The sequence below is a fragment of the Harpia harpyja genome, chromosome 13, assembly GCF_026419915.1.
Source record: "Harpia harpyja isolate bHarHar1 chromosome 13, bHarHar1 primary haplotype, whole genome shotgun sequence".
In the NCBI taxonomy this organism is placed as follows: Eukaryota; Metazoa; Chordata; class Aves; order Accipitriformes; family Accipitridae; genus Harpia; species Harpia harpyja.
This window is the reverse complement of record NC_068952.1, coordinates 42856994-42884173: the sequence shown is the minus strand read 5'-3', so window position 1 is coordinate 42884173 and position 27180 is coordinate 42856994. Positions and strand designations below refer to the sequence as shown.

Genomic DNA, 27180 nt, shown 5'->3' with positions numbered 1-27180 from the left:
TCCATGAGAGTTTTGGTTTTTCTCTCTAATGTCCCTGAAAACCCTTAGGGTTGTTTTTTTCACCCCTGCTACTTTCCCAGGTAGAAATAACACCTAAATCTAAACCTCTCGTTAGAATAGCCTAAGGTTTTGGTTGTTGGTGAAACAGATTCCTCAATATAGCTCCGACTCCAGGTTTATCACCTTACCCTGGTCCATGTCAACACAGCTGGTGGACCTCCTGGGTCCTCCTATTTTCTACACTGGGACCCACAGCCTCTATTTTAGCGTGGTGTGAAGAGACGGTTCCTGCTTCAAAACATAAAAGACTAAGAACAGGTCTCCAAGTCCACAAACGCAGCTTGATAAAATACATGCTCCAAATCCCCTCTTACAGTGGTAAATTGTGACAGAGTAACACCCAGCAGCAATGTGAGAACTACGTGTTAGGTAAAAGTCCCTCTGGACTTGTGTTGTGGTACCATCTCTTCCTTACATAAACCTAACCTGGCAACAATGCTGGTGGCTGCTCAATAGTCAAAGCCCGCTACAGTAAACACAGCACGTTTAGTCTTCAAACACTGAGGTTTTGAATCAGAATTTCAGTTTAGAAGAGGCGAAAGCATTGTCCAAATGCATCTCTGTCCCCTGCAACTTGTTTTCAAGGGAGAAGCCTTATAGATCCAGCTGTGCTGGAAGAAGGTTTACTCTCCTGAAACACTCTTTTCTTCCACAACACTGGCTGAGTATCACCCACATCACTGGGGAAAAGTTATCTGTTGAAACAGTTCCAGTAACTTGTTTCTGTTAACTTTGCTCCCATTTTGATGGAAACAAATAAATGACAACTCACAAGTAGCTCTGCCAGCAGATTTAGGAATTGGTAAGCTTTATCAGCAAGGCAGTAACGAGCATTTAGCGTTGAAGACAGAAAATAGCAGGCAGTAACATCTGCCACAAACACAGCTGTTCATAAACTGCACATTTATCTACACCCAGAGTGAGTGCAGAGTCAGGTCTTCGGACTTCTTGCCCTCAGAAACCATTGCCACAGTTTTGCTGCCCTACTCATTCTCAGTATTTCTCTGTGAATCCCTATTGCCGCTATTATTCTTCTAACCAGAATAATTCATCAACTTCACCATCCAGATCCACAGTGCTAGCAGGCTAATGAACCATTAATTCTAATCAAAGACACTCAATGTTTCCTTTCCATTAATTGTTTAAATAATAAAAAATAGCCCTTTGCCGTATGCCTGGAATCTGCCTGTGTTATCAAGGCCACCTCCAAATGCTTTCCTCTGATAAGATGTGCATCATGATGCACTAAAATGCAGGGTACTCTCCTCCTCTTAAAAATCAGAGGTCTACTTCATGTGCACTGTGGGGCTGACAGAGATAATTAGAGTAGCAGGGTGATTGCCCTTGTTAAATCAAATGGATGAGAAACACTAATGTTTAGGAGACAGGGGAAACGCTTTGCTTCTATTTGCTGCCAGCCTTTCTTGATTTTGCTCATTTGGGCAGTATTGTGGTTCAGAATGTGCTCTCCTTTCATCAAATTAGGAAGCAAGAAGTACATGCTTTTGTGCTGCTGCATGAGCCCTCCAGTGTCCAAGCTCTAGCAGTGTAAACAGCACAACAAATAACCCATGCCTATGCAGCTCCTGAACATAGTTTGAAATAGTACAGAAAAGTGTCGAGGTTCTGGTAGCTAGAGACTACCTAGTCTGCAACATGGAGTAATCAGAGATACAAGGAATTCAAAAGTGTCTTAGCACTGATTTTTAGGCATTGTTCAGGGCTGGGGCAAAAGCTGCCTTTTTAGTACATCTGACTACTGATAAAGCTTGGTCAAATCCTCACTCTGCCAGCTGAAAAGAACTTCAAAAGCAATTTGAGGGCTTCAAGGAATCTTGACAAGAGCTCCCCAAAAGCTTGCAAGGGATACTAAAGGAAGCAGGGGTGACTCTTGGCAAGGGCCAACATCATGCGGGATTAACAAACAAACCACTAGTTCGGTCACCACGGTTTTCAGACCCAGGGCCCAGCTCATAAGTGCTGCAGATCTCAGAACCACAACTCCCTAAGGACAGCTTCAGCTTTTGATCTCACTCAAGAAAAGGCACATCCTAGCACAACTCATTGCTCAGCTTTTTTTATGTGTGGTTCACTATGGGGAGGGGAGAATTTCTAACAAAGTCATTTTCTAGAATTGCGATGTGGCTGCATACCAATCACTGAAGTCTCTCTCCTGCCACCTCTCTGATGTGAACACATATCCTTTTAAAAGGAATAACGTCTCTAAGCATCCCCTAAGCACAGTATTTCTCACTTCTCCCCTACACACTCCAGGAAGAAGCCTGTCACCATTACTTCATTTCAAGACCGTCCCAAATCCCTGAATCAGCCCATAAGTCTTCAAGCTACATTCCTCACAGGCAGAACTGGCTAGCTCACAATCATTTAAATACAAGTCAGAAGATCCGGCTTCTATTCCTGCCTCTATCCTAACCTTATCTGCCAGAAGGCAGCAGAGGCATACAACCTCTCTCCTCTCATCTTGTCCATTTGGGTTAAGCTGGATTCGCACAGGGCAGAGTCTTTTAGCATGTGCACCGCCTATCACCACAGGGAACTCCTGCTGCAGCACATGGCAACGCATACACAGGGTGGGATTCAGTTTTCCATAGTTCAGCTGACAGATTTTAGGGCTTTTGGAAACAGTGCATCCTGAGAAACTGTGAGTCTTAGCTGGCAGAATTAAGATTTCAGTTTTAATTCCTCCATGCATATGCTCTTAACAGTTAATTTCACTGACCCCAATACAGCTGTCCAGACTCAAATTGGCATAAATGGAAGTCACCCCCTGCTTTTTACCCCTAGATAATTAAAAGGGTTAAGAAAATTCATCCCTCTGAGGGATTAACAGCATAATTCAAAACATGTATATTATGTAAACATCTGCCTATGAACTTATGCAAGTAGGAATATTCCACAATGAAAGCAAATTCAGAGCTGTCACAACAATCCCATTCAATTGCCTTCATGAATTCTGGTAATGATATAAATGGGACATTTCACAGCCAGGATTTGGAGCTGAAGGATCTTACAGTGGGCAAGTCAGATTCAACTCCTCTGGAGTCACAAAGGTCACAAGAGGCAAGATAAAACCCAAGCCCAAGAATAAATTTAATATCAAAGTTCAGAATCACTTGAAACAGACAACTCCTACAGTAATGAAAAAAAAATACTATCATTTTGGTAAAACTGATTGAAAAGAGTAGTAACTGCCTTTGTGAGACCTACCTCACAACGTTTTTTTATGAAATGACTCATCTAGTTACATTTACAAACCAGTAAATATTTTTTTCAATGCTTCCAGAAGCCAAACAGAGTCAACGTAAAGACTTTGCCAAGTTAAACAGCAATTGAGTCAGACCTTAAGGTAGCTGTCACTGGTCTTCAAACACACTTAGTGTCAGCATTCCCTGCTCTTTGCAGAAGCATTAGAAAAGAAGGCAGTTCTACGAGTTTTGGCAAATTTATTCTTGTTAGAGAATTACGTCTCACTCTAGAAATAGAAATCGTCTGCAGAAAAAGAATGCTTTAACACTGGAAAACCCATGAAAAGTGGTAGGGACTGTTCACACATGATGCCTTCTTATGTTTCTGTCCTATCAGTATCTGTGTCCTGGTCTTCTGAGGACTCTGGTTTCATATCCCTAGTCACCAATCCAAGATTAAAGAGAAATGTGCATGATACCCAAGCACTGCAAAGGCATTAATGTATATACAAGCAGAGGCTGAGAGCGCTGCGATTATTTAGCCTCTAGGTGGGGAAGGGGAAATATTGTCAATGTCAATAAATATCTGAGGGTAGGGACTACAGAAGATCGAGCCAGGGTCTCCTCTGTGCAGTGACAGGTCAAAAGGCAACAGATGCAAATTGAAATAGAGGAAATTCTATTTAAACATAAAAGAAACTTTTTTTTGCTGTGAGGGTATCACACACACAAACATGTTGCCCAGAGAGAAGGTAGACTCTCCATCCCTGGAGATATTTGAAACCCAAAGGGACATGGGCCTGAGCTAGCTGCTCTAGTTGACCCTGCTTTGAGCAGGGGGGTCAGACTACATGATCTTCCAGCCTCAACCATCCTGTGCTATAAAGTTTCTTCTAATACTAGCTTTAACTAGTATATATTTAGCTATATATATAAAAAACATAGTTCACCTGACAATATTTTGCATTTCTTTTCCAGAGAAAATATTAGCATTTTGCCTCATTGTGACTTGAAGAAAAAAAAAGAAAAAAAAAATCAACTTTTCACAAGGAAGCATTTAAAATTGTTTCATGTCAGCTGGAACAATGCGTTAAATTCCAAACTTCAAAAAAACAAAAACCTCTAACACTCATCGTGAAATGACACACTAAACCCAGTGATTTCAAAAAGGATCTTCTTCAACTACACAGCACTTGGATTTCAGAAATTTTTGTTTTCCCTTTTAATTTAAATAAATTAATTCCTATTGAAAATGTGCATGCAAAACGCTTCAACAAAACATTTTAAACCACTTTTTCAGAAGAGGGCAAGTTCTCACTTATATCCCCATTCAACATGGATGGGGGGACGACGACAAACCAACCAACGAAAACCCAACATCTGTTGACACAAACAAGAGCCTAGAGGTCTCACACTGGCTGTTAGGGCAACATAACCAAAGCCCGCTTTGTAAATCTAAATTAAACCTGTCTGATATGAGAGTTCACTACAATGAAGTTCTAACTAATAAAGATATTCCCACTCTGAAGAGATTTACAGTAATATAACCGTAAAACAACAGGGCTAGATTCTCCAGCATTACACCCAAGAAAAGTCAGTATGATTCCACAGAAGTAGAAACAAAATTGGTGTAAGGCCAAAAGAAGGGTGTCAGGATTTTCCATTAATGGAAACATTGCTCTTTCCACATAACAGTTTTAGAAATAAACTGTTTATAGCTGCATATTAAAAAGAGAAAGCAGATTCTACCAAAAAAACCTTGTTCCCTGGATCCCTGCCACAGTGCACACTGTATTAGGAAATCATTTGAAATATTAATACAGCAGTTTATCCTGGACATTTCTACAGACACTGAGCTCAAGCCATCTTCCTGGCTGTTTGTGCCAAGTTCAACTCTGCACTGGCTCCCTGGAGAGTCTTTGCTAAGCAGAACTGAGAAGGGAAAAAAAAAAAAGGCACAAAGAAAACTGCTGCTTTGAAGGAAAGAGGGAGAGACAAAGGGTTGGAGAAAGCACAAAAAGATCTGAAGGACCTTTTCTTTCTACAGCTGTCTTCAGAGCTAAAGAGGTCACACCTTCTAACAAAGCCCCTGGCTTTCTAAGCCAGCAAGGAGTTTCATCTGTGGCCATCATATTAGCCTTACCCATCCCTTCTACTGTTCATAACTAAAAGAAGATTTTCCTCAGCAATTCTGCACCCTAATCTTGTCCAGTAGAAAGAAACACTCTGTCCTTTATTTCTTTTTCTAGACTGGCTTTCAAGTTGACCAACAAACTGAAAGTTGCAATATGCAAGGGCTAAACAACCTTTCCCAATACCACCATTTCCATCTCTATATCTAGGCTAGCCAGTTTAAAAGATGCTCTTCAGTCACAGACAATATATTTTCTGCCCAGGAAATCTAGCAAGCAGGTTCTGCAAATGCTGCTATTACCCTCCTCACTGCTGCAGGGCTTTGTCTTATTACACTAGATTGGTTTCCTCCTGGGAAGAGGATGCTCAAGTGTCACTAGTGGGAATTTTTTTACCTTTTACTGGCACTCTCTGTCAAATACATGCAAATAGACATGCAGATTCAACACATCACCTAGAAGCTAGTGGCAGTAGTCAGCAATACATTAAATACATGAACCAACCTAAATTGATTCATCCTGCCAATATAAAAAACAACTCCATTAAGTTTTGTAGTGAAGGTATGTACCAGTAACAAATAATAATAATTTAAATAAAAAAGACCCTGTGAGATCATTGCGGTCCACTTTCCTTACTTAGAATATGGAGATGCCCTCCACCCTCCTTTTATTTGTACCAGGAGAGCATTGGATGAATTCAGGCTACCCAGGAATGCAAAATCCACATAGAATAATTGCCTCTCAAAGTGAAGAAAAAGAATTTATGGCAAAGGCATTAGATTAGAAATCCAAAAGAGTCTTCATTTCATAGAACTGAAACAAACTCCATTCTGATCTTAGGGCAAGTCAACACCTGAGTTTATTTCCTCCTTTGCAGAAGTAGATAACCTCTTTCTTCCCAGCTCCTATCTACATAGGCTGTAAAGGTTCAGAGCATGGGATGTCTCATACACTTGGGTTTCAACCAAGCTTAACTTCATTCATGCTGGTTGTTTCAGTGCTTTGCTGCATAGTGTAAACATTAAACAGAAATTCCCCCATTCTAACTGGTTAACAAAACCAAAAGTAGTAAGCGACAAAACATAAGCAGACTGCAAATTTTGACTAGCTACATTTCCTTGAGTAAATATAGCTAATGCAGATACTGCAGCTGTAAATCTAAAAAGAGGAAAAGGCGGGGGGTGGGGGTGGCAGGGATAGTCACTGAATGACATTAAAAAGACAAGAAAAAGATTAAAATAACTTTTTGGTCACTGCTGATTTAAAAAAAGAGGTTATGAAGCATTAATAACAAATGTTTTAATGTTTGACTACAGTTTTCTTTAGGAAAACTTGAACATCCTTTGTAAACTAAAAAGATTACATAAAAAATACCTGACTCTTCTCTATTTGTTCTCAAAATGGGAAAAACTTACAGGACCAAAAATACTTGATCAGTCAGGTCCAAAAAAAAAAAAAAAGACACAAAAAGATGTTATACCTGAAACACAGGAATCCCTGTTTGGGCATTAGTGAATACAAATATTGAATAATATTACAAATCAGTTTTGTTAAATCAGTCACTATGAGCCAAATTCAGTCTCACTATGTTGCCAGTAAAATCAATGGAATTATGTAAAAGGTTATTAAACTAAAACAAACGAAAAAATCCACAACACCAAATCACCTTCACACAACTGCTACAGTAACCTGTTTTAGTTTGGGGGGTTTGGTTTTGGTTTTTAAAGTGCAACTGATTTTTAATCTTATGAACATTGTACTTTCACTAGCCATTTTACCTTAGACTCTTACTGTTTGTTGCCTGAAGCAACTGGAGTCTGGAAATTCCTGGATTTGTTAGAAAAGTTCACTACAGCAGCATGGTAGTCAATACCAATGCTCAGTTTGTCTTTACCTGGCAGATCTAGGAACCGAGTGGATTAGCTGGCCCTACCTCCATTTTACCCAATATGATATGTTACTATCCAGAGGCACAAGTCACAGAGAAGGGAAAAAAAACCAAAAACAAAAACCACCCCACAAAACACGGAGAATGGGCAACCTGCATTGTCAGCATGAAATACACAGTAACAGCACAGCAGTTCATAATAGCATAGAAAACATCAAAGAAATACAATACTTTGCTGAACAGGAGGCATTCAGTGTAATTATTAATGCTAAGAATGAACATTATTACCATAATGTAACTCAAGCTGCATCTGAACAGGGCCCCCTGAGGAAAACAACTTGATGTATGTTTACAATCAAGCATACTAGGGAAACAAAAGGACACTCTAGCTAAAGAGAGATATTTATCTGTGCAGTATTTAAAAATGGTGAAGATAAAGAGCGACTTCCAGATAAATCATCATCTTTCTAGGAATACAGTCTTTGCTCTCAATAACAGATGAAGCCGTCTCTATTTATGTTAAGGTTACACCTCTCAAGGATACACAGACTGATAAATAATTAATAGATGTTACGGATGAGAACAGTACTTTAAGAGCACATCAACAAAAATTATTTTAGGTGGCTACAATCAACCTGCAGCTTCACAGCACGTTCAATCATTTGCTGAAGTACTTATCAGTTACTGAACTTTTAAAATATTGTTAGTAGGGTCAAGTTAACAGATTGAGAAAGTCCCAGATCCTGTTAGAGATTAGAACAGAGAACCATGAAGCAGAAATAATGGGCCACCAGTTAGGAAATAAAGCTCGACTCCTGCTACAGACCTGCTTCAGCCCCTTCCTCCTGTGTTACAGCTTCAAAACTGTTTATAGACCAAAATATTAAAAAAAAAAAAAGAAAGAAAGAAAGAAAAACAACAACCTCCTGAACATTCTTGTGCATTCCCTTTCAGGCCACAATAATTGTATTCTGCCAGTGTCAAAACATGCCAGCTTATTATCATGTACCTGAAAAATTAAAAGCTATTAAAATCTTAGTAAAATGAATTTGACTTTCTGAAAACCAAGCTAGAAAGTTGAAGTGATTTGACAATTCTTCCACTTAAAACTTTATCTAAGCCTACATCTTCCTGGGAAATGTTTCGATTCTGACAAAACCATGTTTTCCAAAGAAAAACCGTCCATGCTCAAAATGTTTGCACTGCCATGGCAGTGCATAAAACCAGACTGAGTTCTCCGCAAGCTCTTTAAGATGTTACTGTCACTGATGCAGCATATCTGGCACAAACCTGGGGGCAAGCAATGACCTGGAGGTCTTTGTTCAGCATATTACTGCTGTTTGCCTGCACATTACTTTCCTTTAATGCTCCGGCACCTCAACCTCTCTGGTCTCCAGCAGGTGTTAATACTTTTGTCTCCTAGGAAGCAGTAACTCACAGCTACCTTAGCTTAAGCAAATACTTGTTTGTAACTATCACTCTTTGGAGAATTTTTGGCAAAAAACTGCCCGTTGGCCCACTTTGTAGAAAGTGCTTGGTCAGAAAACAGTGAATACAGTGCATGGATCCAAATTAGCACAGTTACATGACAGTTTGCATCAGTCTGTCTAAATAAAATGGTTTTCTTCACAACAAGGTGAGGGCTTTGTTAGTTTTTTAACACTATTAATAAAGTTCATTAGTTATAAAGATTCATTTAAGATGGTAAGGGGAAAGGCCATAAGTGCTCTCTAGGCTGAAGGAAGCCTGTAAGCACCATGAGTGTTAAAACATATTAAACAGCGCGAGCCCAAGAGCCCTCTGGAGTTTTCTTTGAGTGTATTACTTTTAAATTAGAGATGGGAAATTTTCCCTGTTGAAGCTGGACAGAAAACAGCTGTGCTCATTAAAAGAGGAGGAACTGCTAAGTGGTTATATAATCAACACTATGTAATTAACAGAGAATTATAATAGTACATCTAACACTGAGCTGAAGTTGTGTGCCGTGCAGAATGCTAACAGCTTTGCAGTCGGCTGCCCTTTATGTTGCTCCCCGTGTTCAATCGCGTTGCCCAGGCTGCAGGATCCAAATGCTGCCTTGTTCCTCAGGCTCACATAGAAGCTGAGACAAGGCTTCTCCACACCAGCTCAGAGGGGTCAGTCAGTCCAGCATTTTCTTACTGCCAACATGAAAACGTCTACGCTGTTTTGTAACAAGAGTATCAGGTGGTCAAGAAAAGCTTCCACAGAGTAGGAGGTGGAGGAACACATCCTAGAATTCTTGGAGCCTTCCACCTGAAAATTTCCATGGGCTCTCGGCCATTGTAAAAGCGTGCTGAGCAACATGAGTGGAGTACTGAAGCAGTCCCATATGTAGAGCTGTGGAGACTCTATCTGCATGAAAAATCCCATATGCGGCACCTGAAGACTAGATATGAAGATGTCCCTAGCTCATACCATTTCTTTGGAGATCCCTCTCTGTGGGGGATCACATAGGCTCTTTATCGATGGGATCACTGAGCCAATGAAATATTGCTAGCACAGCAGGTCAACGAACCTAAGACAGACAGGGTATCTGCCATAGCTAGAGCCAATCTGAATGTCAGAAAATATTTGAATGGAAAGACAGACCTCTGAGTGAACGTTACAGAAGCAAACAGCACTAGCATGCAACATGAGAGATGAGGATTCAGCTTCTTGTGCCATCAGGGAGCTTAAACAAACCTCTTTCAAAGATACTCCTGTTGCATAACTTCCACTGATTTTAATAAGAATTACATACACAAGTACTTAAAAAAATCCCTGCCTTAGTCCCTCTATACCTATTTCTACTTTACAGACAGGAAATCAATCACTCTCTCCTAAACCATACGCGTGTCATCTGTAATAAAGGAGTGTGATACATGCCAGTACCATGGTAGCAATGCGAGTCAGCCCCAAATGCAAAAACACAGGGACCAGTAACCCTGTGTCATTTTGTTTTAAGGCTGCTGCACTGTGTTAGCCGGAGGGCACCTCATGCAAATTCATTCTTTGGTGCCAACAGTTTACAGCAGGCAGGCTTAACTATGCCATAATTGTTCAGTGGAAACCTTCAAAATTCAGGGAGAAAAGCTGTTAATAACTAAACTATATACAATGCTCTGCCACCCTTGTCCTGCCATCGTCCACTTCCAACTGGCCTACAGGACAGGATCTTCCTAGCTGGGCAAGTGTGCACTGCAGCGCCAGGTATCCAAAATGCTGTAAGGATCCACAATGACTATGAGGCTGCAGATTTGCCCTGCTAGGGCTGAGACCCTTCTCAGAAAGGGCTACTGTGGAAAGGAGAAATCCATTGCAGCATTTCTCTTCCCCCAACTGCAACACGTTCAAGCTTTCTGGGATTCAGCTCTACTACTGTATCCTTCATCACAGCTTGTTTGCTGCCAAGAAGAGCAGGAGATAATACTGATTATAGTTGATAGAAACAAAAGGTACAGCTGGGAGCCCTCCACAAACTGCTGACATTGGAAGTGATCATTAGCAATGAACACAACTACTACTGAACCACCATAAACTGCTTTTAGGCTGCCTACTGGTGAATATATATACGAAACAGCTCGTTCTCTCCTCCATTTATCCACAAACAGACTGACAAGCACGTTCCTTACCCCGCGCCTGGATTTGGCACTCTGTGGGATATATAACTGCCAAACTGTTCTGGTCACATTTAAATACAAATGCACCAGAGGCATCCTCCCTGTGTTTCCTGAAACAGGACTGAGTTTGCTTCGCATTGCCTCTGTAGAAAAGAGTTCTGATGGTGGCACACACATCTTCCACATCTAGCTTTTTGCTTTTTCAAAACTGAGAAGTCAGCTGGGCCAAAAGCTGCCTAATCTGTTGTCCTTATCCTCCTCTGCCCTTCCCCCAGAGAAATGGGATATTGAGATTTTCAAGTAATTTCATTAACCAGCAAGTTGGTAAGTAAATTTTAAAACATAACCTAGGAGTCCTGATTTCCTGGTCTTTTTCTTTAGCCACTAGATGACACTACTTCCTTACATACCAGCCCACTTCCCCAAAGTTTCTGAGCACTTCCACCTCTTGTTGGCTCCAGCTGGAGTTCTGGATGCTCAGGAGTTCTGGGTATCAATTCCTAACTTCAACACAGAAATAAAATGATTAACAGACTACAAGATAAACAGCTCAGCTACATTGCAAAGTTTTTCTTTACTATGTGCTTCACTCCTCTCTCCCCAGCCTAATCAGGCTGTTCCACTTAGATGTTTTGTGCATTTTCAGTTTTCTTGCAGTCTACTGAAAATTCCATAATTACTGAGGCATACCTAAGCAGATAAATAAGGGCTAATATTAACTGAGCCTTCCAAACAGCTCTTTAAAAACTCCTGCATGCAAAGTTATTCTTATGAGTCAAGACACATGTGTTCAGGAGGGATTCACTGACAACAGAAAGTTTAAATTCCTTATTCTGCAACAGGATCTGCCAGAACACGTATTGAATCATAGCAATTCTCAAGGATCTTAATCTGGATTCAGTGACTGGCATACCAAAACTATGACTTAGAATTACTGCTACTTCCTGTTTGCCCATTTTTAGTGATTACTCAATAGCGCAAGTCAATATTGCACTATTGCAAGTGCCACATGATGCATTAAAAAGTACTTCATCAACTGCTTTTGTATGGGTTTAATGATGAGGATTGGACAGACTATTTTAGCTTCCCACATTAAAACAGAATTGTGTATTTTATTTTACACTTCCAAACCTCCTTTTTTTCTTTTCCTCAAGGGTTATTTTGGGTTGGGTTTTTTTTTTAATTGCTTCTGGAATGGCACACTGTCATTTAACCCTCTTGTTCAGTCTCATTTTCCACCTTCTCCATTTTCACACACAATTGAACTGGCTTACAGCAAAATAGAATTTATTAAGCTGAAGACAATGTGGGTAATCAACATAATGCACTGTCTGCTAATCCCTGGTTACTCCATTTGTTTTTTACTGTTTATTCGACTTTTGGTCTATATTGTTTAGAGCAGAGAATATGGATTTTCTTCACTGAGTCATTCAATTGGAAAATGTGTGCGATGCTTTATATGTTGTATGCACAAGTATGAGCACAGCACTTGATAAAAGAACCATCAATCAAATCAGTGCAAAGAGCTTTAATTCTCAAGGGTCTAAAAATTCCTCTTTTAACAGTCTGTACAAAAGAAGCAGCAGCATGAGGCATTGCATAAATGTAACTAGCAAAAGCATGGTCAGAAGGTTGTGATTATTCAAGAAGCATGTACAAGTCCCAGCCAAGACCTGGCTACCTTTGCATATGGGTTTGTATATGCACATCGGTAGAGCTCACCTGTATTGCATAGGGTTTACAAATCAAGATCTCAATCCCACAAAGACCCAAAAATGTGATTTACCATGCAGACACTGATTCACACCATCCACCTTTCCCACAACTTGGTTATCCCAAACACACCAGTAGCATAACATTCTGGGATGCATGGGACCATTATTGCAGGGGACATTGTGCGAAAGATGGATGGGTACTCACAACTATTCAACAAAGTACTATTATTTTAGTATTTAGTATTTTAAATTTACACTGCAGCAAGTAAAAACAATAACCTAAACAAACAGTAGCAAGCAAGCCTATTTTCCAAGGGCGGGGGGGATGACAGGGGGGACACAGAAACAGACAAAAACACACAATAATATAAGAAAGGGTAAGTGTTCGGTGTCCCAGATGGTTTGCCTCACATACAAGCAAAAATCACCATTAGAATAGAAAAATCTATCCTACAACACAGTATTAGCTTTGAGAAGCACAAGTATGGCAAACATGAAACGCCAAACAAAATCCAACACATGTCCAATTTCCCCATGTCAAGGCATCTACTCTCATTTGAACAGGCAAACATCTAACCTGAATTACTGCAGATCTGTAGACGCCCAGATATCAAATTACAAACAACAGATTCAGTCAACTGAATAATTGACAGGAAATTAAAAGCAGCTCTTTTACATACATCTGATTGCAGTATCTGACAGTGCTTTCTGTAATGCAGGGTGGTTGGAGGGAGGAACATGCTATTATTTATACCAGATGAACAAGCTAAACTGAAACATTTTACCAAACATATCCTCATGGAACTATTTAGCCCTTTTTATTTTTCATTTAAAATAAATGATATTTCTATTTGTATTTAATTTCACTTCGTTTCATTTCTAACTGACATGTTATTATGCTTCAATTTGCTCCCTGTTCCAGAGCATTCGTCATTTAAGGGAATCCAGAGTATTTTAAGTAGTGTGAGAAAATAACTCCACAGACTATATGCTAAAGCAGAACGAGCAACCACTCTCTGCTCACACTAATGAGCTACAGTAGAGTGTTTCCATTCTAGAGTCCTCATTTTAGACAGGGAAATTCAAAGGGCATTATCAGAGTTAACAATGAAATTTCAATGTGAGTTCACCACGTAACGTTACCTTCTATATCCAGACACAAGCCACTAACTTCTTCCTATCTCAGCTACGTATCTGTCACATGGAAGTAACGATTTTCCCACCTCATAGAGTTCTTCAGTATTTGCAACGCACTTTGCTAGTGCAATGATGAGGGAAACAGAAATGCTTATATAAATAGGTCTGCTGAACTAACATAGTTACACTGTCTTCTAAACTCACTGCATGAGTTATTTCTGTGAGTCTTCAACCATACAATGAAATACCAAATACGGTAAAATATTACCAAAAACTTGATAAAAGAGAAAAATTGCATTGGAGAATTTGGTTTCTCACTGCTGAGAGAAATAAATAAAATAAATTTTATTTGTACAATATGTAATAAGTTTCCCAGGTTCCTGTGGTCTATAAGCTACACCATAGTTTTCTCTCCCTGTCCATCTCCACTGCAACAGCAGGGCCCTTGGGAGTCCCATGAAAAGTTTCATGAGTTTGGAGATTACAGGTGTCCTTCAGTAAGCTCTGTTATACAAGCAAGCTACTAAGAGATTTTTAAAAAATAGGAGTTACACACTTGATGCAGAAGCTCCAGCAAAGCCAGGAGGGTTTGAGCATTCAGAACCCATTTTAAGTTTCTGAAATTAGACACCTGTAGCTACTGCTGACCTTCAAAAAGCCTAGGTTGCTTCCAGAGGCTGAATAAAATTGCAACAAGTTATCTCAACATTTTTCCATAATCTTCATGACAGATAAAAGGTTTGAAAAGGAACATAACAGAGGACATGTTTTGCAAATTAAGTATTAGCTATGTATTTGTGAAGAAAATAAACAAAATTCTCTTCAGGTTCAGCTCTCTAGCAGCTAAATTGGATCTTGTCTGTGAGAGAGATAAAATCAACAGTTCCCTATCTTTAATCTATGATTTAATAAACCCATTTTTCTCAAAGGGATAAGCAAGCCTGATTGCATTTCTGTAGTTTGTCAGGTGTGGGGGTTTGGGTTTTTTTGTGGGGAACACGGGGGTGTGTTTTGTTCAAGTTGATAGCATCTTCCACTCTACCTTGAGCCAAAAGACAATGTTTAATGACCTTGCCACCTATAGAGACATAACTGACAAACAGTATGCAGATCATACATAAATATTTTTCTGTGTTCTGACTTTTCTAGCAAAGGCATTAATGCAAAATTTTGTTTCATTTACCAGTAACATAAGAAGAGTTAGTTTCCTGCAAAATAATCAATGAAATTTCTGCAGTTTAATCCAGTGAAAAACTATGAAGATCACCCTGTAGGGCAGAATTTATCCTGGCTTCGGTCCGCATACCATCAGCTTAAGTCTGAATAAAGTGATTAGATGCATTTGGCTGGCTCTGTACACAGGCTGGTATTCACCCATGAAGCTCAAAGAGGCTATTTGGGACACTTTGACCAATGTTTCCTTCTTCCACGTATCTTATTTGAGTTCCCAAATATTGCCTTTACATTTTCTGTTCCATGCAGAAGTTCATAAAAATGGGTGAAATGCGCATTTCAAATGCTATTACATAACTGTTATTTATGACATCTGTAATACAGGTACATGCATTCAGCAAATGTTCCTTACCACGTAATTATTGTTCTTCTCAGGAGAGGAAAAAAATCCATATACATACACAAGATTTCCTGTAAGAACACATTGTCTTCCCTATTAGCCTGGTGATAAGAAGATGCATAAGGCATGATATGAGGTTTACGCTAACTAGGACACACGAGTCAAACTGCATGCATTGGAATTTACATGTATTTTCCATTTGAAAAGGCGTATTTATTAAGATCATTCAGCCCAACTTAATTTTTCTCAACGAAGATAATGCTATAAAACAGTCATAATTCACTGCTTGGGCATTATAAGGATTTCGGCAGAAGTTAACTGGTACATCTTGGTCTTGGCACGATTATGCTACGAGTCAAACCACAAACTAGTTTATTCCTACACAGTTATCCAAGGAGTCCCCTTTCGTTCCTCATTTCCTGCAGAAAACACTTCAAAATTCTGATGGGTGTCATCTGTTAGAAGTAGTTTTCATCATTTTCTACCCTTGCTGCACCATTCCTATCCAAAACCTCCTCAGTAGTTTAAATTGCATACGTTAAAACTCTTCAGTTCTTCCCCGAACAACTGCATCATACTCATACAGTCCTAGCACTACTACAGGAACTGGAAAGAGATGAAAAGCCTGTGAGAGCTGAGTATCCTTAATGCCTTTCAGGATAAGGATCTCAAGCACTTACTGAGTTACCCTCATGCCTGAGGACTTAGTCCTTCCTTCATTTTGCCTCTCCATTTCTAGCCATTTATTAACAGCCTTTGGAATCCAGATAAACAATTGTAACCAGTACATCCTCACCACACGAAATCTTTATTCGATTAATTGCCACTTTGTGATCCTTGAAGCCGTCTTTATCCATTCAACAAGTTTATTTTCTGTATTTCAGTCTCTTCTAGAGACCAACATTATTAGTGTAAGATATCGAGCAAAGATTCTGAAAGCACATCATCTGAAAACATGAGACAAGGGCCAGAAAAAATAAATACCACAGGAGCTCCTTTAAGAACTAAGTCATTTACTAGAAACACTGGGAGACACTGTGGCAGAAGCAAAAAACATCCCCGAATCCAGACCTCACTGATATTTCAGTGCCTTATCCCTGAGTCCCATCTTTCATCTCTCATAAAATCTATTCACACAGCTAAGGCAAGTCGCTAACGCACGGATCAAAGTTGAGAGAGTTCACATTTCATTTCTGCTATGACTTCCAGCTCTCCCCTCCAGCATGCAATTCAGACTCCAACAGGACAAACTTCTGTTTAAAAGAAAACAAAAACAAAACCAACTCCACCACCACCCTTCTAGGTAGTCATTTGTCCTCCCCAACTTACAGAATAATCCACCTAGCTAATGGAGGATTTCTACTGGTATTTATCAGCTTGCTTGCTTAGCCTTCCTTTCTCTCTTCTAACCATAGTTATCTCTATTTTTATATTATCCACACCTGCCCAATTTGCTACATTTTATGTTTGCACCGTAGGACATTGGGAACATCCGACTGGCAAACTCAGCACTTCCACCACTCAGAATACAATGTCCTGGGGAGTCCACCCAAAGCCCAGTAAACGCTGCAGCTTTCTTCTCAACATCTTCGAGTCTTAGATCAATACTGCAGATTGGCCTCACAGGATGCTAATACTCGGTCATACAGCATTTGCATACTTACTTAGCAAGCTTTTGTTACCCTTTTCAAAGAAAGATGCATTTTCAGCTACCTTTCAGTCTAGCCTATTGGTCTGTCCTTCCCAACCTTATCTCGTAACATAAGTACTTCTCTAAATGCTTAATAAATCTGTTTTTCCAATAATGGAAAACTAAGTTGATTCTTCTATAGCTCCTGCGGTATGGATTTCTTGGAAAAACTCTGTCATTTTTGACAAATACAATCTCTCTGCCTTGCTGTGTAATCCTACTATAGGCCTAGCAATCAAAAAACTAATAGGCCCTTCACAGATTATATCTGAACTGGAATTACTTCTTTATAGCCTATGAACATTTTTCATATTAAAGCAGTGATGTCCATTTCCAAAAAAACCTGTTTGTCATTTTGTGTGACTTTTAAGTGTCTGTAACTTAAAGTATGACTGTGTTTACCCCCCACACCTTAACATGCAGAGTGAGCAACAGAACCATTATTAATACAGTTCTGTTTCACTGAAAAAATAAACTTCAGGTTCAGGCCTGAAGCTAAAGACCTGGTAGACTGATGGGTATTTTTCTAGTACTTCTTTTACTGCAAAATTATAATTTATGAGTTTATGGCTGTCCATATGGATTACAACAAAAGCTTAAGTGCCCTTGAGATAAGGGCAGGATGAATAGATAGATAGATAGGTATGAGGAACTGGATGGATTAGTAGCATAATAAAAGGATACAGACAACCCCTCCAAACCTTGATTTTTCTCCCTACAGTCACAGATCCGTAGTTGCAAAAATTTATGTTTAACCATATAAAAGACACTGCGCCACACACAATTGGCCCTTTACAATTTCAACCTATTAGCCAAAAGCTGAAAGTATTTTGTTTCTATGCCTAAACATAATGAAAACGTGTCTACTTTATTATTAAAGAAGTTATATCATCATGCTACCTATTTCAAGTCATTACATTGCTTTCAATATTTGGGAAGGGCAATTTACCTCTCTAGTGTTATCTCAAGGTAAGTTTTAAACTGACATCAAATAAGGACCTCTCTGTTGGTCAATTCTAAACTAAGATTCAATTCTCCCATAAGAACTCCTCTTGCAATGAAAGAGCATGACTGCAATTTAAGAAATACCCATATGGGAAAACTGCATGGCTTCAAAGTTTTACTCAAGCAGTGAAGAATTTCAGTCCCCTTTAGGAATGACTCTGGAAAGATCTTAAAGCTTTCACTAAATACCCTTCGGGAAATGGGTTAATTTCTTCCTTAGTTTAAGCTCAGAGTTGTTGCAACTGCTATGCAGCATTTAATTTCTATTTGAACAGATTTAGGGAGTGGCTTCCCTTAAGTCACCCAGTAGTTCCACGGAAGAGCTGGAAACCAAGTCCAAATCTTAGGCTACAGTTCATAGCACTAGCTATGAAGCTGCACAATCTCATATTTAAGACTTGGCCACTATCAATATTCAACATAAAGCATACTAAATTTTTCCATCTCTAAATGCAATTAATAATTTGCTTCACTACTCCACCCCTGGTGGAGTGTATTGCAACTCTTAAAAACATTTCACCATTTAGAACAATTTATTATCAAAGCAAAAAGTTTTAGCTGATTTTTAGCAGCACACATGAATACACAGACTACCACATCAATAATTATTTATACTTCCATTCCTTGTAACCCAAGAAGATGCACATTCAAAACAGCTCAAACAGACCCTACCAAAATTTGAATTATTTGTTGGGATTTTTAATCATACTTACTGTGTAAATCAATACCATTCCTTCTCTTGAAAGATGCTGGCTATGTCATTTTGATATCAGAAATGGCTTAAATTATTGATCCAAATTACATATGCATACATGGATTTAACATTTAATTGGACTATCAAATTTTAAGGTTCAAAAAACCAATTCCTTTTTACTTCTATTTTTTCTAAACTGAAATTCAACACCTGCAAAAATCCACTACTTTATGAGATAGATTGAATATATATTCCAACATTCTAACACTACATAGAGGGGATCTTTTATTACTGTCAAGGTCATAAAAGATGAGCAGATTCAATATTTTATATTGCCATCTATTACTTAACATGAAGAGGACTCTGAATCACAATGGTGAAAAAGCATAGTATTTCTTCTACCCAAAAACAAGTCTTATACCTGACTCCAGGTGTATCAATATGCCACAGTGCCACACAGACATAATTGACATTGTTCAAGCACCAGGTGTTGAACCTTCACATTACTATGATACTTTGCAGGAGCTAAGAGACTACGCAGCCTCAGGGGGGTCCATCAGGCAACCCAGGTAAAAGTACAATTGTGTTGTATCCAGCTTCAAAGCTACAATGTCCATATCCTCACACTGCAAGAAAGTATTTCTAATACAGCTTCCAGCAAAGTCATAGTTTAAGCGAAATGCACAAAGTCATGAGGAATTAAACCTTTGTCCTTCAAATTTCTTGCTAGCATCCCACACCCCACCAATATTTTTTATTTGCAATACAAACCCCTGGCAGAGGAACAAGAGGCTTACGAACTACTTAAACCTATTTCAAGAGCTCAAATTAGAACAGGGAAAGACATTCACAGACCATTGTACTACCACTACAAATTCCTACTTAACGGGAGATCCTTCGCAATGCTATACACATAAACGCATACCTCACAGTTGGTGTGAAACAACTTACCTTTCAATGCACTTAAGCTCTGTCCAGTGATCTCACATAAGGTGAAAACGTCCATGCAGGAAGTTATAAAATAAACAATTGTATCACTGTCTCACTCCTGGCAGATCATGTTTATGTCAAAATTCAGGAGGGGTGTAAAATTTCAGCCTGAACATTACATCTCAACATCAGAGGCTTATACACTTAGGCACTAGTAAAATGAGGCAGAAATTTATAATCCATCAGAGAACTTTGTTACTTACTGAAGAGGTGAAGATTAATACATAAATAGCATTTTTAATCATCTTGAAGTCCAGCAATCCTGAACTGAAGGCAAGTGCAGGGAAGACTGTGTTTAAGGAGAGGCAAAAATGCCTGGGCCCAAAGATTTCTGAAAGAAATGGTTTTTTTCCAGAAGCTCCAGAGACTCACAGGATCAGGGATTCATTTGCTGGTTCTACCACTAACCCAGTGTGTGGCCAGGGCCAGTTGATTTCGCCTGAAACAGAGACAGGCCCCAAAAAATAGTATCTTAAAATACCCAAGACATAAAAAGGATACTATTAACTACACAAAAATGACACAGATATTTAGGAAGTCGTTCAGAGAACAGTGTTTTCTCCTGTGTCTAAAAAATTCCTAGGACAATGATGTACTTTTCTAGGTGGTAAATGTCAGGCATTTACATAATACAAAATAAGAAATAAATTAACAAGGAAGCAATTAACAGACAGGGATAGAAACAAGCTCAAAGTATACAGTTTAGTGGCTGAAAATCTGAACAATTTTTTTCCAGCTGGGCTGTTTACTGCAATTAGTTCAACATACAACATCATCTTTCTAATAATTAACAACCCTGTATGATGATTTCTGAGCTCTTATTGTAATCAAATTCTGATTAACTGAAGACTTTACTTATGTGCATGGTTTTGCCCTTTTTTTTAAATCTAAACACACTCAGGCAAGCAGCTAAACAGAAACAAAAAGACAACTCATAGCGGTAGGTCTTTGCAGATGTCTGCAATAATTTATAGTCTCAATCTTACTTCCTTAGGTGTCAAACAGCACCTACTCCCACCTGAAAATAAATATCATTCCTTACCATTAACATCGTTAAGCTGATTAACATATACAATACCCTTTCTGGCTGATGATTCACAAAGAATCACAGATGTTTCCTTCAGAGGGAATACATTTCACATACCTCTTCACTTCAAGAGAAGGGATTTCCTGTGGCTAAAAAAGGCAGTTGTAAATGGCTACTGCCAGAATAAAGAGACAAGGGGAAAACTTATGAACTCCCAGAGCTTAAAAGCTTTACTATATTTTCTATAGTCAGTATAACTTCCCAAAGTATGCCTCCAAGCATATTACCATGCAACTTCAAATTCAGGTGCTGCATACAGAACCTTGGGCAAAACAGGTTATTAGTTCTGTTCATTACCCTATGCATGGTATTTTTGGACAGTTTCATCAATGGAAAATGCTTCAAAGAGCAGCAACAGCCATGCTCATATGTTACTGGGTTTGATACAGTTGCTCCTTATGCATTTCAAACTGCTTTCCAAACTCTCTTCTCAACATTGAGCAATCGCAGCTCCTGTTAAACCTGAGTGACCCTGTGAACACAAATACAGTTGCAACCAATCCAAAATATAGCACATTTTCTCAAAGAAGGATCCTGTGGTGGTAGCTTAGTCTCTGGGTGTTTCCCCACACACACCTTGTTTAAGGTAAAACATTTTATTATGAGACTTCCTGGCTGCAGTAGTATCAAAGATGCTGTCCGAAACACTCAAGATGTTTTATTTTCTCCTCTGGAGGTAACTGTTCCATGGACCATGAATAGCCTAGAAATAACTTCATTTAGAAAATGCTAGTTGAAGTACCAAACAGGCTGCGTGCTTAGTCATTACATTACACATATACTCCATTCGATCTAATCAGTGAATACGGCAAAAAGCACTAAAGAGCTTTCAGTAGTAGGTATACACTTAGTGCATTCTTTCTTTTGATGCCCCAAACCAACTCTTCTCATTTACCATTCAATATCCAAGGTTTTAATTGCAGCCTACTGTCACACACGCTACACACTCTCGTTTCTGAAAATCTGTACCTTTAACGGAACTGCAAAGTGCCAAAATGATCTGCACTACTGAGCAGTATAGTAAGTGTTAGGAATGTAAAATAAATCCTCATAAAAATCACCTTTTGCTGTTAAAACTGTGCTCCTTAACTGTCGCTCCACTTCAAGTTCTCTTAATCTCCACATAAGACACTAGCTGGTTTAAAACCAATATAGTACTTCAACTTCAGACTGTGGCTTGCACAAATAATGTAAGCTCAATTGCTACCATTTTATTTAGAAGGACCATATTTTATTTTTTCCTCCTGCTGCATTGAAAGTATAGGAAGAAAAAAAAGTAATGTTCATAGACACATAAAGCCAAAATATTAAAAATAATAAAGGCTCTTGGAAGCTCTGATTCACTTAAAGTGTCCTAAGTTTCACAGATCAAGGACTTTTTCTTTCAAGTTCTTCCAGGTTGGAAGATCCTGACCACAAAAGCTGAAGACACACAACTCTGTCCATCACCAGTAAGAATTTGGCTACAGAACTGCATTTTCCTTGGACAGATACAGACCAATAAAAGATGCACATCGAGTGAAAACAGTGGAGAGGAAAGTAGCAAGAACAAAAATTCAACCTGAGTGGAAGAAGGCAGCGGGGGGGCGGGGGGGGGGGGGCGGTCCATAGGCTGTAAGCCAAAGGCTGATTTTCAGCAACAGGAAAGGGGCTGCAAATTAGACAGAAAGTAAACAGATAATAGTGAAGGGGATCATCTTATCTCCACTGATAAAGAACAGCTGATATCACTAGCCTTTTTCCTTCTCTCAGCCACAAGCAGCTTGGTTTCCCCTTCCTCCCAGCATTAGATTGATCTAAATTTCAAGGAAAGCCCCACAAAGTAAGACAAGTCTTTGAGTATTGGCATCTCTCTCTGACTGCTAACTAGGATATTACATTACCTACTTAACATAAAGGTATGAATCTACAAAATAGTCTCACCAGCAAAAGAGAATTAAGTCATCCCATACAGTCTGACTGACCTACAAGAGACCTTTTCGATGACATCTCATCTCTACAAAAAATGAATTTTTGTGCATGAAAACAGAGGTTTCTTAAGAAAAATAAAGCATCCAATTATGACAGAAAATGCATGGCAATCTGATGCTTAGACCTCTCAGAATCCCTTGAAAAAAGCCACAACAAATCATCATAGTGTAATTTATTATCTACTACCTGCATGTGTGATTATTCAGTTTATTATAGAGAACATAGATACATAAATAGCCAATGGATACAACATTTGTGAGTGAATCTCAAAGCAACTAAAGAAATCAATTTCATTTTTTCCACTAAATAAATACAAAAATAAACCCAAGTAATTTGACTTGATCAACAACTCTAAGTAGAGCCCTAGCATAGGTTGCAGTAGAAATCCAAGTTCTGGAGTCTCAGTCAGTCCCACACTCACTGGACACATGCAAGATGACACCAAATGGTACTGCAGGGGCAGTGTCGGTATGTTGTAAATTGGGATTTTTTCTTCATATTGAAGAAAACCAAAGTATGCTTATAAAAAGTCATTTCCCTCAAGAAGTTGCATTTTGATGAAAAACTGTTTTTTTAAAAAAAGACACACTGATAAACCATTTTCAGTCAACATGAATACACCTGCAAATACATACAACATGCACTCCACATCAACCTTCATCAGTACTACTAGTGCAAGTAATAAGGCTTTTTTTCCTTCCTTTCTGAAAACAGCTCTGGGACTACACAGTGGAATCCCCCAAAGACTTAAAAGCGTATATATTCTGTTCCTTTCACAACTCATAATTCATTTTTGGAGACATAATTGAGAATATCTATCAAAACCTACAAGCATTTGCTGACCTGGGAAAAAAATGTCTTCCTGGGACTCTGAAGTAATACACTGCACAAAGACTTCAGGCGTTGCTATAAGCTTTCTTGTTTCTGGGTCAAAAAAATCATAAAGTTCAAACCACGTATAATGAAAACCATAAGCCGGTTATACAGTTTATTAGTTATAAGAAATCACACTTAAAATCAGGGCTCCATCAGGAATGTACAATCCAATTATATGACAGACAAAGGTAGGAGAAAAAATTAATATATTTGTACAGCTGTTTTAAAGAGGTGCCAGCTCACCTGGGGAAGAGGGAAGGGTAGTGGCTACACTTCCGTCCTGGCAGCTTTGTAAGCCATGTTTGCAGGACAGCAGCCCAAACCATGCAGGTTCTACTTCTAGGGAATAACCACATAAATGGAGATTCAATTTTGTTCACCAGCCCAACAAATCTCAGCACACACTTCAGGCAGTCTAGGTCGATCACAGACTGGTTTACTACATCTGGGTACTAGAGGAGTGTGCGGGTTTTTTCCCCCCCCTACACAAAGCCAGCTAAAGCCTAGTAGAATGATCACCTAAAGTGATATGTGCCTCTACTTAAGAGTTTTCAATTCCCCCTTCTATATTTAGAAAAATCACTTAAAATTATTTTAGAATTTGAAGGAAAAGGTGTCGATGTGCTATCCCAGGCTTCATGTCATATAATCCCCCTAAACTCCCAATTAGTTCCTCTAAAAAGCAGTTCAGATTCTATTTACCTTTTGCAAAAAGGATTAATTCTTACCATGTATTAAAAACAAAACATTTCATTTTCCCTGACTTTACCCAAACATTCCTTATTCACTGACCTTCCTATTTTTTTTTCTTTAAGGAATTTAGATGTTGCCCCAATTAGCACTGCACCACTCACAAACTTAAATGCAAACAGAGAAAACACTTAGATAACATAGTTCTCACTCAAATCAAGGTAAGGAGCCTAAAAAGAAAATCTCTGTCTGAACCATTTTGTTCCTTAGTTCTTCACTTGTGAAAAGGATAATAGAACTTCTGTAACTCACAGAGGTGTTGTCAGAGTAAGTACGTTAAAGATTAAGAGTTGTTCAGATAGTACAGTAATGGAGGACAATACCTAAGATAGTATTTCATCTATTCAAAGCCCTACAAAAAAGTGCATAGCTTCAGAAATCCTGCAATCCTAAAATGCTAAAGTATTCTTAAATCATTCTAAATATCTATATTACCAAGAAAGATGGGGTTTGTGGCTGAGTGTAAAACAGCTTTGTTCTTAAGAGAAAAAATGGCACTTTTATCATCCCTCCTTTTTTTATTTTCCCACTTTTATCCCTGTCTTCATTTCCCCTTTACATTGTAGTAGAAGTCAACAGTATAACTCAAAGCTTTGTGAATATATGTTTGTTCAGTAAACAAGTTAAATGCGTTTGCATAACTCTTACTAAAATAAGATTCAGCCTTTACCGAATGGCTACACATTGCCCATTTCTCTCTGCAGATACATATCAAAAATAGTGAGGGTAAAATAAACACATAGACCACAAAAAGTTTCCAACTATGAATCTTATCACGAAGAGGAGAGCAAGCCAAGTTGTGCCAGGGAGTGAGAGAAGAATGTTATAGCAAAGAATCACTCAAAATGTCCAATACATTTTCATGACAACTTTGCATGTACTAAATACAAGGACAAAGAGAATTATGATGTGAATGTTTCAAGACTAAGAAATACATCAGAAAAAAATTTGAATGCCCATACGCTACTACTGATTTAAGTGGAACTGGTTATGCAATGAAATACTGAATAAGGTCAGTAAAATTAGCTCAGAAGTCTTAAATAAAATCATATGCAAAAGTGTTGGGCAGTGGCTTAATTCTGCTTCCATTGGAAAAGTTAATCAAAGAATGCTATGTTTTACTTTGGTTTTCAGTTCCTTAGGGGATTACATTTTGATAGACTTTGCTTTGCAAAAATGTTTGGAGAATTACAGAAAAAACCCTTCCTAAAACTGACACCTCTAGCACATTCAATCAGGCATTCAATGACTAAAAATCCCCTCCCTGCAAAAAACAACCATGTAACTTTGAAGCCATGAGGAAAGCTGACTGTATTTTGAATGTATTTAACCTGCTTCTTGCCAAATCATGTGGCAAGATATATCATCCTATAAAACACCCAGAATGGACTGGCCTACCTGCTACATTCTCAACGCGTAATGCTCCAGGCGTGCAAAACTAAAAAAAAGAAAAACCAAGCAAAAAAACCGCCCTCACACTTTCTTGCTTTTTAAAGACTCCAGAGGCACCAATGTTACACCTATGCTGGGGCTGAACAACAGAACAACAGTCTGGAGCTATCCTTACACTTCTGATCTGATCGACTTTTGCCCTAGTCTCAGCTACCTGCTGAATTCCTCTTAACTGCTCTCCTTTGGCAAAGGAAGAACAACATCATCTATCCTAGCTTTCAATTTGCTCGCCTTTCCTTCCTTTACTGGCAATTTCCTAAAGAAGAATGAGAAACACCTACAGAATGAACCACCTCAGTTTACCTGTGCTTCTCTGAAGTCTTTCAAAATAACCTCTGTTATCGGTGCTTGTCGCTGTGATACATGTATCTGGACAGCAAAGCAAATGTACCAACATACTTGCAGCATCTGAAACAACTGTTGCACACATGCATACATTTACTATATTAATGATGTTTGACATCAGTGCCATCCCAACTGTCTAATTGCCAAAACTCAATGCAAAGTTTCAAGGCTGCGTATTGCCCTAGCTTTCATTTAGAGACTTGGCTCAAGTGAAGATTGTTCCTATGTTAGCCAGGGAAAAATAGTTTTCTGACAGCTTGTGTATAAATATTCCTAGCTTAAAGGCAGCTCTTTGAAGTTCATAATCTCTTCTCTCTTTTGCACCGTTTTTCAAGAAAAGAACACGTGTATAAATGCTTTATCATGGCGACTGTGTCTTGGCATTGTCTTTGATACTGTCTTGGTTTGTGTTGTAAAGATAATGAAAATTCTAGCTGCTGGGAATCTGAACAAGTCCCCATGTGCTTTTTTTACTTCTCTGCTATTTATACCACCAGCTTTTTGCAAAGTGTTTACACAGAGCATTATCAGCGGCACAGTTTCTGTTAACATTGCAGTAAAGGCTATTTCTTCCCTAGCATTCTTGTGGAGAAACGCTCTGCAGTCCAAAGGTAAAGTAGCAGTGTTCTTCCTTCACTTTTGCACCCTTATTTAAATCAGTAATGCTGTTTCATTGCGCAAATGGGCTTAATGTTCTTGATGGGGCCTACTGGTAGAGTAGGGCACAAGCCCAAAGGGTAAAAACTCCACCTCTTGCGTTCCATGACTGTGTCAGAATGTTAGGATACTTGTACAAGGGAAGTCATGCTTATACTTAGCCTCTTTTACTGCATTTGCACTGTACTAAATGGAATTACAGACATAATTATACATTATGTCAAAAATAACTCTAGCTAAGCAGAACCACCTCTGCTCCCACTCATTTTTCCTTGTGTTAGGGATAAGCACAAAAAAATTCTGCGTGAACACAAATTAAGACCTTATTTACT

The 27180-nt window shown here is 38.8% G+C and overlaps 1 long non-coding RNA gene across 1 annotated transcript in view; it reads right to left on the bottom strand.

Moving 5' to 3' along the window:
- Nucleotides 1-27180, bottom strand: part of LOC128150236 (uncharacterized) — a 172356-nt gene that overhangs the window by 61038 nt on the left and 84138 nt on the right. The window lies entirely within an intron of this gene.